The 13259-nt window shown below is 47.0% G+C and overlaps 1 long non-coding RNA gene across 1 annotated transcript; it reads right to left on the bottom strand.

The window, feature by feature from the left end:
* Positions 1–10823: 10823 nt before the first annotated feature.
* LOC147118646 (uncharacterized) lies at positions 10824–13054 on the bottom strand. The gene is made up of 2 exons (XR_015077939.1): positions 12857–13054; positions 10824–11209 (listed from the first exon to the last, which is right to left on the bottom strand). It is a non-coding gene; the product is annotated as an uncharacterized LOC147118646 (long non-coding RNA).
* Positions 13055–13259: the final 205 nt, after the last annotated feature.

Here is a 13259-nt window from a genome sequence, read left to right as displayed (position 1 = left end):
TCCCTGGGCATTGTGCTTTTAAATTTCCAGGGATAAAAATGGCTGTCACCACATGGCCGAAGACAAAGGACTTGGAAAGCAGCTTTCTGTGTCTGGAAGTAAGGTTCAATGGAGCTGCCAATCAAAGGGGTGTCCCCACCCCCCCTGCAGCAGGATAATCGATGCCTGTTTCAATAGTGGTTCCAGATGACCACAGGACAATGCTTTGTTTACAAAGCAATTGAATGCTATTAGCATTTGTTTGTATATCGAGTGGATATGTCTAAACTGCAGAAGAGACTTTTGTATCTTGAATGGGAACCGTTTAAGAACTGAATGGGTTTTAAATCACCTAACATTCTGGACAATATAGCAGTTGTATTTCCCTTTTGTTTCAGCCCAGGGAGCTCCGGAAGACACATTAACCCAGTCCAACCACTCTGAGTTAGCCAATCACAGCTTTCTCTTGTGTATTGGACCCTTTGGGTGGGAATTTTGCACACAGCCCTTGCAAGGCAGAACGGCAGGACCTCACCAGGTATATAAGATAGCTGCTGAGAAGCTATCACGCTCTTTACTTCCTGGGACCATAGGTGAGCGGGGTGTTCTGACTCCTCGGCAAGGCAACCTAGCAGGAGTTAAGGGGGGTGATTTAAGGGTAATTGCTAAGATTGTTTAAGTAACATTGGAGCCATTTTATCCCTCGTTTTCGCCATCTGCAACCACCTGTTATATAGTTTTACTGTAATTACTGTGTTCGTGTGGCATAGTTTATTCTTTTGATTGTAGTTTATTTAGGTAATAAAACTTGATTTTTCTCTCATCCAAACCACTTGTCCGTTTTAATATCATTAATTATAAGTTCCTCCACTCAGAACTGAAGGAGGGGTAGTGATTCGAAACCGCTGTTTGTAAATTGGTTTAGAGTGCAGCAGCAAAAGGCTGCTGACCAGGTGAATTACCATAAACCAGCAAAAAGATGCCCCCCTTACAATATAGCCTCCCCATATCGGGTAATCCCAAGGCTGGTGCGGCAGTCAGTGCTTGTTTTAATTTAGTGAAGGCTTCCGCCTGTAACTCTGTCCATTCAATGGGTTCTTCTGCAGCTTTTCCCCCTTTGGTCAATTCATACAAGGGTGCAGCTAGTTGTGAGAATCCTTCAATAAAATTTCTGCTATAATTGAATAGTCCCAGGACTTGTCACACTCCCCTTACAGTTACAGGTTTGGGCATATCGTTTATGGCCCACTTCCGACCCTCTGGCATGGCTCTCTTGCCCATGCTGATATTATAGCCCAGGTAGGTTACCTCTGATTTTCCTACTTGAGCTTTGGTGGGGTTTACTTTAAATCCTGCATCCCGGAGTGCTTTCAGAATTTTGGACAAGGCTTTAACACGTCCCTGAAAGCTATCATTAAATCGTCGACATACTGCAACACCGTCCTGCCGTCCTCCTCTAATTCTACTTCCTCCAGGGCCTTGGCCATGCATCGGTGGAATATAGCTGGGCTATTATGGAACCCTTGGGGGACCCTCATCCAAGTATATTGTTTCCCATCTAGTGTGAAGGCAAATTTCTCTTGCGATTCATTGTCCGTTTGCAATATCTAGGACTGTAAAGATTTTGTGTTCGGGTTTTAACCCATTAAAAATTGTAGCAGGGCTTGTCACTATCGGGTATTCCTTTGGGGTCACCTTATTTAGTGCCGTATAATCTATTGTCAGTCGATATGATGCATCTGGTTTCCTTACTGGTCATACCGGGGAATTAGTTTCGGATACAGTTTCTCGTAAGATTCCCTGTTTGGTTAATTCCAACACGATGTCCCGTACTGCTGCTTTGGCTTCCTCCTTTAAAAGATATTGTTTATGTGGGCGATGCATTGGTCCCGGTATTTTTACTGGGGGGGTTTGGACTAATCCACAATCTTGTTTATGTGTTGCCCACACCCCAATATACTCTCTGCATGGGATCGCCCATAGTCCCTTCTTATCCCATTCCAGGTCTATAATCTTAATTGCTCCTACCCGATCTGTTTTGTTTCCCGGGGCCGTTTGTTTGTTTGACTTATGATCCGGTGGCCAGATCACTTTATTCACTTTAGGGTCGATTAAAGCTCCTACTTCCCGCAGTAAGTCTATCCCTAGGATTGTTCCTTCAGTATTCTCGCATACCCATAAATGTGTAGGTATTATTATGCATCCAATTTCTAATAGAATTGTTTCGCTCTTATAAGCCTTAAGTCATCTTCCACCTATTCCTGCCACATTAATTGAAAGTTTAGTTCGGGGTAAGGGTAAATCTGTCAGTGAGATTGAGGCTCCTGTGTCTATTAACATTTTGCACTGCCGGCCCCCTACCAATGCGTTAACAAACATCCTTGGATCCTCCTCACCATTCTCCCCGAGGGCCGCTACCTTTCATTTAATATTCAACTTCTTCATCATGTCTCTCATCTGCCTCATGGTGCATACATCGCCTTCTTCCCCATCCTCTGAATCAGACCCATATCACCTCTCACCTCGGGTATTTTTCCAGTTACTATATTCCCTAAGCTCCCTTTCTTCCCTAGCCCTTCATTGCTGTCTCTCCCTATCTCTATCTCTGTCTCTATCCCTTTCCTCCTGTTCTTTTTCTTCCTTCATCCATCTTTTAAAATCTTCCTTTGATGGCCCGCCTTCTTCGGGCTGTCCTCTGCGGAGGTTCCCCTCTGTTTTGGTCCCTGTCCCTCATTTCCTCCCCCTTTATTCCAGCAATTTGCCTTCTTATATCCTGGCTTGTTACAATTGTGGCAGGTTAGTTTTGGACCCGATGCTGGTCGGACCTCCCCTTCCTGTTTCTGTTTGCATTCTTTAGCGAAATGTCCCTCTCCACCGCAAGCATAACAGCTTGCTATCCCCACTGCTTCCTCTTGTTCCCCCAACTCCTCTGCAGCAGCTATCTTAGCCTTTTGCATGTTATCCACTTCGGTCACCCACCTAATTAAACCCTCATAGTTGTTCATTGTAACAACTCCTAATCCTATGGCTGCCGGATGTGCGGGACCTAATCCGGCTTTAAATGATTGCAGGAAACATTGGTTCCCTGTAGTGGGGTTTAGGATGCCGGAACATCCTACAAACCCTTCCCATTTCCGTCTACGGCAGATTCCCCCTTATCCTGAGTTATATTGGTTATGGCTGCCCAATTTACCGGGGCCTGTCCCATAACCTCCTGTACTGCTCCCTTGAAGGCCTCGTAGTTTTGGTCTGACTGTTGCGGGGCAGGATTATACACTAGGCACCAAGTTTCGTCCCTGAAATTCAAGGGTAATTGGTCCCAACGGTCATCCGAAATTTTTGCTCGCACCAACTGGTTTATATCTTTATTGTGTAAATTATGACTGATCCTCAATTCCCTCATCTTTTGCCAAAATGGATAGTTATTCCCTCGATGTTGCAGCTGGGGTCATTTATCCACCAGCATTTGTCTCTCTAAGGGTTTGAAGGGCTGGTAGGTGGTTCGAATTATCTCGGGTCATGCCAGAACATCGGGGACCGCTGGTGTAAAGTCCGCGCCTCAATAATACACGGACTTCGGGGAACAGTTTAACAGGTACTTTACTGAACAGGAGGGCAACGTCAGACTGAAATACAGAAGCCCACCAGGGCCTTTTATACAGGGGTGGTCACTGCCGGTACTGCAGTCTAAAACCAGTTCTTCCCTTAAAAGGTACATACACAACAATTCCTCCCCTTTTAGATAAACAGTACATAACATTCATTTAACAACTAAATAATAACTAATTACAACTTTCTGGATATTATATACATCAACTGAAATAATCATTTATAAGTTCAGTCTTTGAGGAGGCTTCCTGATCCTGACTGGATAGCGCCTTTCTCGAGAATCCTGTTCTTGCGGCAAAGCTGATTCTGGTTCATGGTCACTGGTTGGTTCGTCAGCTTCCAATACCACTGCTTCTGAGGTAGACACAATCTGTACTTCAGGTTGATTACCAGGTGCACCTTCTCGTGGCACGGGTTTGGCTTGTTCCTGTGACTCTAGAATCTGGTCAGCATGGCGCCTCACAATGCTCTCTCCAACGTCCACTGTGTACATTAGTGGTCCCTGCTGTGTGCATATCGTTCCTGGCTGCCATTTTTCTGTTCGGTAGTCACGGGCCAAGACTGGTTGCCCTACCTTGAAGCTCCGGGTTGGCTTCTCATTTATGTGCTGGAATTGCTTATCCTCAACATCTCGTCTTATGTTTGGTTTGAGCAAATCCAGGCGACATCTTAGCCTTCGGTTGAAGAACAGTACGGCTAGAGCTTGGTTGGATACTGCATGTGTTGCATTCCGGTAAGCAAACAAGAAACTATCCACCTTGTGTTGCAGTGGTATGTCGTCATTATACATTGTCTTTATGGCCTTTTTAAAGGCCTGAACAAACCTCTCAGCCAATCCATTTGTGGCTGGATGATATGGGGCAGATGTGTAATGTTTCACCCCATTATTCTTCAGGAACCTCCGGAAATCCTCAGGCACAAACTGTGGCCCATTGTCGGAGCAAATCTGTTCTGGCAACCCATTCCTGGCGAAGATGGTCCTTAGGACTGCAATAGTTTTCTCCGTGGTGGTGGAGGACATTTTAATGACCTCTGGCCATTTCGAATGGGCGTCCACAGCGATTAGGAACATTGAGTCCATAAATGGACCAGCAAAATCAATGTGTACCCATTGCCATGGAGATGAGGGCCACTCCCATGGATGTAGCGGGGCCTGTGGTGGAGCGTTTTGGACCTTCTGGCATCCTGTGCATCTCTTGGTCATATCCTCGATTTCTTTATCGATTCCCGGCCACCACACAAACGCCCTGGCTAGGCTCTTCATTTTTACCCCTCCCAGATGACCCTCATGAAGCTCATTGAGCACTCTATCTCTCAACTTGGGTGGAATTACTACTCGGGATCCACACATCAAGTTTCCCCGGCACACTGACAGCTGTTCTCTCCTTGGCGAGAATGCTGGCAACAGTGAGTCGCCATATGCTGGCCATCCCTTCACCGTCAAATCGTAGACCCGAGAGAGTGTCGGGTCATTTCGGGTTTCCTCTCTATACTCGAGTTTGTAACAGGCAAACATTCGATTATGGTCACATGGAATATCTCAACAGGGTCCACTGCAGGTGTTTCTTCTACCGTAGGCAACGGTAGGCGCGACAGCCCATCAGCGTTTCCATGCTGTTTCGTACCCTTGTACTCTATGTCGTACTGATGTGCCCCTATAAAAAGTGACCATCTTTGCAGCCGTTGCGCCATCATCACCGGAACGCCCTTCTTTGGGTTAAAAATGGAGACCAGGGGCTGATGATCAGTCAGTAGAGTGAATTTCTGCCTGTGCAGATAGTGATTGAACTTCTTCACCCCCCATACCAGGCTGAGGGCCTCCCTGTCAATCTGGGCGTAGTTATGCTCGGCTGAAGTTAGCGAGCGCGACGCAAAGGCTATTGGCCTCTCTGAACCGTCATGGAATTTGTGTGACAGTACCGCTCCAATGCCGTAGGGTGGCGCATCACATGCCAACCGAATCAGTAGTGTTGGGTTGTAGTGGGCCAATACTTCTTTTGAAGTGATTAGGCATTTACATTCCTGAAAGGCACGCTTACACTCATCACTCCATTTCCATGTCACTCCAGTTTGCAGCAGGGCATTCAGTGGGTGCAGAATTGTAGATAAATTCGGCAAGAACTTATGGTAGTAGTTCACCAACCCGAGGAACGACCTCAGTTGCGATACATTTTCCGGTGCTGGAGCCTTGACTACAGCCTCAATCTTGTCCGGCGACTTATGCAACCTTTCCTCATCAATCATGTGGCCACAATACGAGATTTGTCTCCTGAAGAACTCGCATTTGGGGCGGTTGGCTCGTAGCCCATATTCCTGTAATCTCGTGAGCACCTGCTCCAGGTTGGCAAGGTGTTCATTGTCATTTTCGCCCATAACCAGGATGTCGTCCAAATAACACTGGGTCCCCGGGATCCCTTGCAGGACTTGTTCCATTACCCTCTGCCAAATAGCCGGGGCCGATGCTACCCCGAATACCAGTCGATTGTACTGGTAAAGGCCTTTGTGAGTGTTTATCATGAGGTATTTTCTAGATGCTTCTTCCACCTCCATTTGTAGATACGCTTGGGCCAGATCAATCTTTGTAAAATGTTTCCCTCCAGATAGTGAGGCGAAAATATCTTCTATCCGCGGAAGTGGATACTGTACTGTGTGCAGGACTGGGTTCACAGTCACCTTGAAGTCCCCACAGATGCGAACCTTCTTTGGCTCCCCAGGCGTGCTGTTCAATACTTTCTTCATTACAGGAATGATGGGTGTGGCCCACTTGCTCCAGTCCACCTTGGACAGCACACCTGAATGCTCCAGACTCTCCAGTTCATACATAGATACATAGAAGATAGGAGCAGGAGTAGGCCATTCGGCCCTTCGTGCCTGCTCCGCCATTCGATGAGATCATGGCTGATCCTTTAATTCAGTATCCCGTCCCCGCCTTCTCTCCGTAACCCTTAACCCCTTTTGCCCGTAGAAATATATCTAATTCCCTCTTAAATATATTTAATGAGCTGGCGTACACTGCCCTCTGTGGCAATGAGTTCCACAGGTTCACCACTCTCTGAGTGAAGAAATTCCCCCTCATCTCTGTCCTAAATGGTTTAGCCCTTATCCTTAAATTATGTCCTCTAGTTCTGTTCTCACCCACCAAGGGAAACATTCCTTCTGCATCCAGTCTGTCTAGACCTGTCAGAATTTTATACACTTCTATGAGGTCCCCTCTCAATCTTCTAAACTCCAGTGTGTACATCCCTAAACTACATAGTCTCTCCTCATAGGTCATTCCCGCCATTCCTGGTATCAGCCTGGTGAATCGCCGCTGCACCCCCTCCATGGCAAGAACATCCTTCCTCAGATGAGGCGACCAAAACTGTACACAGTACTCGAGGTGTGGTCTCACCAGTGCCCTGTACAGCTGCAGCAAGGTATCCCTGTTCCTGTATTCTAACCCTTTTGCTATGAAGGCCAGCATACCGTTTGCCTTCTTGACTGCCTGTTGCACCTGCATGCTCGCCTTCAGTGACTGGTGTACAAGAACACCCAGGTCTCTCTGTACTTCCCCCTCTCCCAATCTATTGCCATTTAAATAATAATTTGCCCTCCCGTTCCTGCACCCAAGGTGGATAACTTCGCACTTGTCCACATTATAGTGCATCTGCCATTTATCCGCCCAATCGCCCAGTCTGTCCAAATCGCTCTGGAGCTTCCTGGTCTCTTCCTCTGAGCCCACCCCCCCTCCTAGTTTAGTGTCGTCTGCAAATTTGGAAATGCTGCATCCGACTCCCTGATCCAGGTCATTAATGTAAATTGTGAACAGCTGGGGGCCCAGGACAGATCCCTGTGGTACCCCACTTGTTACTGTTCAGCTTCAACGGCTGGGCGGATCGCGTATGGCACCGGTCTGTCCTTGAAAAATTTTGGGTTTGTGTTATCCTCAAACTTTATGGTTGCCTTTACTCCTTTTAGAGTCCCAAGTCCTTGCTGGAACACCCCTTCTGCATCAGATAGAATTTGTGACAGACATCCAGGTGCGACGTCATCATCCTTTTTGTCAGTCACAGTTAGTGCCAGAATGGAATGCCAATCCAATTGTATCTTTCGGATCCATTCATGTCCCAATAATGGTGGTCCTCCATCTCGTAGTATATACATATATAGTTTCTCTGTTTCCTTGCCGTTATATTTAACTGGCACCCTTATTTTTCCTCTGGGGTAGACCTTTTGCCCCGTGTATGTCTTCAATACAATGGACGTGTCCTTTAAGGGTATGTGTGAGAATAGCCACTCATAGTCTCGTCGATTCATGACAGTTAGGGCTGATCCTGTGTCCAATTCCATCTTTACTGGAGACCCTGCTATCATGAGGGTGACCCAAATGGTTCGGTGATCTTCCTTTGCGATTCCGTTGTGTAACTTTAGACAACTTAGTCCCCTGCTCCCAGAGTCCTTATCACTCTCCTGATCTTCCGAACTACTGTCTGTCAGTTTCTTTACTTTCCTGTACTGTTCCTTAGTAGTTCTTGTCGTGTTGGTTTTATTTCCCGACCTGCAGACTCTTGCTATATATCCCATTTTTCCACATTGCCTGCATACTTTGTCCTTAAACCAGCAGTCCTTCTGCTCATGGGTTGTTCTGCCGCAGCGATAGCACTTTTCTGCTCCATACACCATTTCGTTAGTGCTGTATTCTTGTGGTTTCTGTTGTATTTCCGTAGCTCCCCGTGCTGCTGCTTCGTAGGATACTGCCACGCTGAAAGCCTGTTCTAGCTTCAGGTCCTTTTTTGAAAGTAGTCGTTTCTGGGTTCCTTCACTCTGGAGCCCGCAGACAAACTTATCCCGTAAGGTGTCTGCCAGTCCTGCTCCGAACTGGCAGTGCTTCGATAACTTGCGTAGTTCCGTAAGGTAGTCAGCATTGTTCTCATCTTTGTGTTGGTTTCTTTTATGGAACTTGAATCTTTCTGCTATCAGCAGCGGCATAGGGTTTAGGTGTTCCTGTAATATATTAACAATTTCCTCCAAACATTTCTCCATTGGTTTAGCTGGGGTAATTAAATTTCGCAATAGGCCGTACGTACTCACACCCATCAAATTCAATAATACTGACGCCCTCTTCCCATCGGCCACCTCATTTGCCTTGCAGTACACTTCAATTCTTTCCACATACGTGGTCCAGTCTTCTACTTCGTTGTCGAAAGCAGTGATACTGCCACTTTTCGGCATCTTGGGTGATTTAAAATGGCGCCTCCCGCGCTTTTCCTTCTTCTCCAATGGGATAAAATGGTGCCTCCCACGCTTTTCCTTCTTCCCCTTGCTGCCGCGCTGCTCTTAGTGTTCTACGGGGTAATGGCGGTGACCTGCGGCTTCGGCGCATCTCGCTTTCCTTCCTCCCCCATTTATTTTCTCTCCGCTGCCCGGTTCTTGAGCACCCACCGCGCCCTGTGCACTCCACCCTCTCTCTCTCTTGTTTTCTTTTCCCGGCGATGCTGCGCGGCTCGTTTTGTAGAGCCGCTCAATCAAGCTTGAGCCCGCCGCAGTCCGGAAGGGTCAGCGCACTACCTGCTACCAGCACGATTTGCTGGAACACTTTAACTGGGGAGCCAAGCACAGCTCTCCACAGCCTCTCCCGCAATCCTCCGAACACCGATGAATTCTTTGGGCGGTTGCCCGCGGTCGACGCTCGTTGCTCAGACTATGACCTCCAAGAAACCTCCTCTCAGGGCGAGATCCCCGTGAAATGATGCCACACTGCAGGTGAGATCGAACTTACTCATCGCCACTGTAAAGTCCACGCCTCAATAATACACGGGCTTCGGGAGAACAGTTTAACAGGTACTTTACTGAACAGGGGGGAACGTCAGACTGAAATACAGAAGCCCGCTAGGGCCTTTTATACAGGGGTGGTCACTGCCGGTACTGCAGTCTAAAACCAGTTCTTCCCTTAAAGGTACATACACAACAGCTGGGATTTCCGGGTTTCCTCCTGCCGCGGGGACCATGGCGGTACCGGGGATCTCTGGGTGTCATGGGATTACTTCAGTTTTTACCAGGGCCGTTTTTACCGTGTGGTACACCGGATTATAGTGTGGTGGGAGATTATTTTCTTCTGGCCAAGGCAGTGGCTCCGGCCAGTCCCTCTCCTTACTATCTCCTGCTGTTTCCTTTTCTAACCCACCCCCCTCTATCTTACCTTCTTCTGGTAGTTTTGGGTATACGGGCGTACTGCTGGAGCCGGCCGCTGCCACCGGGTGTCCCTTCCCTCTTGGTTTGGGAGTTTTTACTTCTTTCTCTTCCCTTTCCCCCTCTCCCTTCTGTTTCAACTCCTTACATTGTTTCTGGTAACAAGCTAAGATTACCACTCCCCCTTTTCTCTCTTTGTCTTTGGTTTGTCTCTTCCACCAAGCCCTTTGTCTTTCTGCGCTGTCTTCGGGATACCACCCCTTCTTTTTCATGAACTCAATAAGTTTCTGATTTTTATCTGCTACATAGCGAGTGACGGAGTCGGGATCTCCCCAAGGGGACGGTCCCTCCTCCTTTATCTCTGCATCCTTTTTAGGCATTCTATATAACTTCTGACTTACTTCTCAATGGTTCTTGTGTTACCCTATCATTCACCCACACACACTTATTTTGCGCACACTCACTCGTCACGGGATCACGATCCTGTGGTGTTTAGTTCCCTACACCTATTCGATCCTGGCCATCACGTGGGACTACATCCTCTTAATTCAGGCTCAGGCTAGGTGTTTGGGATAGACAACCACCCTTGTCCGTGTCAATCACCCCGTGACTCCCAAGGATCCACTATTCGTAGGACTTTATCGCCCACTTATCCACCTTTTTACCCGAGAGGATTCACCACCTCTTGGCTCCAAGGATTCGCCGCCTCTCAGCTCTGAGGATTCGCCGCCTCTCGGCTTCGAGGATTCGCCACCTCTCGGCTCACCAGACTGCACCCCTTTCTTGAGTCTGTCTCCCTATGTCCATTTAATCACAGCCTTACCAGATCTCACAGTACATTCTGAGCTTTCTAATTTATGGGTGGTAATTTAAAACATACTCAACCTTCTTAGCTCAATGTTCCCGTGGACCGGTCAGAGTCTGTGATCCTGCTGACTACGCCAATTGATGTATCCGAAAAGTGGACCTGGTGATATGCCAAGTCGACACTTAACCCTTTCCCCCTCAGAGCGGACTAAGTGATATACAAAGTCGACGCTCAGCTATGTATGGATGACAGACTTCGATTGGAAGTTCAAAATGGTCTTTATTCACAGGCCTGGGGAGAACCTTCTGAGATACAACTCCTCTGATATCCTAGCAATGTTCACAATTATACAAAAATCAAACCCCTGCCCTAGGGGCGGGTACAAAGCTTATCAGCATATACAGATTTATTGCTAAATGGCAATTATAAACCATGACATTTCATCGTTCCAGCCACTTACAAATCACAGTTCTGTTATCAGTTGGTCCCGTGGCCTTCTGTGACTGCGGCCTCATCTTAATCTATTGCTTTACAACCGTCCTTTGTCTCTAGCCAGGTGGTTTGTTCATTAACATGCTTTCTTAAGATAACAGTCCTTGTTCAATCTCTGCAAAGCACAGATTCTGACCTTGTCTCATGTTACTTCTGCAAAGCAAGCACATTATAATTAGTCCCACCAGACTTTGATGTAATGGAACCTTGTTGTGGGTTTACAAACAAACAAATTCTTATGTATGTTATCTTGTATATGTGTTGCCTCGCCTGGCCAAACAGACATCCTCCCCAATCTTCCCACGGGCCTCTCAGTCAATGAATCCTGTTTTTAGAGCTTAATTGGATAAATACAATAAATACAGACCTATATACCGTTTTAACTCAGGGTATGAATTAATTCGCTACCTCCACCCTGTACACTGGTGCTACATTATACATACTCTAACATAAACTAAAGTATAATATTAATTTGGTTACTGCATACACAGCAAGTGGTTAGGATCTGGAATGCACTGCCTGAAAGGGTGGTGGAGGCAGATTCAATCATGGCTTTCAAAAGGGAATTGGATAAGTATCTGAAAGAAAAATATTTGCAGGGCTACGGGGAAAGGGTGGGGGAGTGGGACTAGCTGATGTGGTCTTGCAGAGAGCTGGCATGGGCTTGATGGGCCGAATGGCCTTCTGTGCTGTAACCATTCTATGATTCTAATCTTATATTGTGGTTAATAACAGACAAAACCTGTTCTTTCCCCTGATCTGATTACAGATTCCAACCAGTCGATTCAGTGAATGGAATGTCTTATCAGTATTGCCATGGTGACCTGTTTGAGTTTCTAACTCAGACTAAACTTCTCTTTCTCACAATACACATTATATCAGACATTTGATGTCAATGTATTTTAGCCATGTTATGTTAATATCTCTAACATCTACAGGGAGATCAGATACACAAATCTTTAAAAGTTGGAGGACAAGTTTATAAATGGGGCATAGAAAACAAAACCATCGGTTCGGCTGCAGTTAGAATAAGTTTTGGGCATCTTACACTACGAAGGATGTCGGGGCCACAGAGAGGCTGCAGAATAAATTCACTGAGGTTATACCACAGATGAGAGGCTTTAGTTATCAGAGAATCAGAGAATGATGCAGCACAAAAGGTGGCCATTCGGCCCACCATGCTTGTGCCAGCTCTTTGGGAGAGCTAGCCAATTAATCCCACTCCCTTGCTCTTTCCCCATATCCCGGTAAATGTTTTCCCTTCAAATATTTATCCAATTCTCTTTTGAAAGTTACTCTTGAATCTGCTTCCTCCACCCTTTCAGGCAGTGCATTTCAGATCATAATAACTCGCTGGGTAAAGAAATGTTTCCTCATGATGACCTGTCTGCAGTGAAGCGCCTGTTTGAGTTTCTAACTGAGGTGAACTTCTCTTTCCCAGGAGGAGAGACGAGAGAAACTGGGGCACTTCTCATTAGAACAAAGCAGGGTGAGAGGAGATGTGAGCGAGGTGTTTAAACTTGATCAACGACACTGACCAAAATATCAGAGACACTCCCTGTCCTTCAGGACCTGTGTCCAGGGGAGAAGCTGATGGGTTTATCAGATCATCTTTGGGTTAAATGTTGTGCTCGTGGAGCTGAGCCCCTAGTGTCAGCATCAAACACTCTCCAGTCGGGTACAGCATGGGTTAGATACAGAGTAAACCCATCAGCCGCTCCCCGACCCAGATACCAAGGGAAAGGGAGTGTCCGGGACAATAACATTTCTCACTCAATAAGGTATAAATTGATCCTGTACCTCTCCCCATTAATCCTGGGCTCCACACGGGGCGAATCCTGCTCCTGTTTCCCTTCCTGTAACAGCACTGAGCTAAACCCAGCCCATAATGAGCAGGGCTCAGGGAGGCTGGTTGCTAGGCACTGCAGTGATGTCATAAAGCAGGGCCATTCAGCCCAGCTGGTCGTCTCCTTGTCCCTTTAAAGGTGGAGAGCCGGGACACCCTGTCTCCAAACACATCCCACCTGTTCATACTGAGAATCCCCGGGGAAGGCCCAAGGCCCAGAGTGTGGAACACAACCAAGGGGGAAAGAGGAGGAGAGAAGGGGAGGTAAATCAAGGAGTCGGGACTGAGGGACACCAAGCTTCAGTTTTAGAGCCTGTAGACTTCAGGAGGGGAAGACTGAGTTCAGTAGTTTTCGGA

This window comes from Somniosus microcephalus, chromosome 4 (assembly GCF_052327205.1).
Source record: "Somniosus microcephalus isolate GS21.2 chromosome 4, FLI_Smic_1.0, whole genome shotgun sequence".
NCBI classification, from domain to species: Eukaryota; Metazoa; Chordata; class Chondrichthyes; order Squaliformes; family Somniosidae; genus Somniosus; species Somniosus microcephalus.
This window is presented reverse-complemented; position numbering and strand designations above follow the sequence as displayed.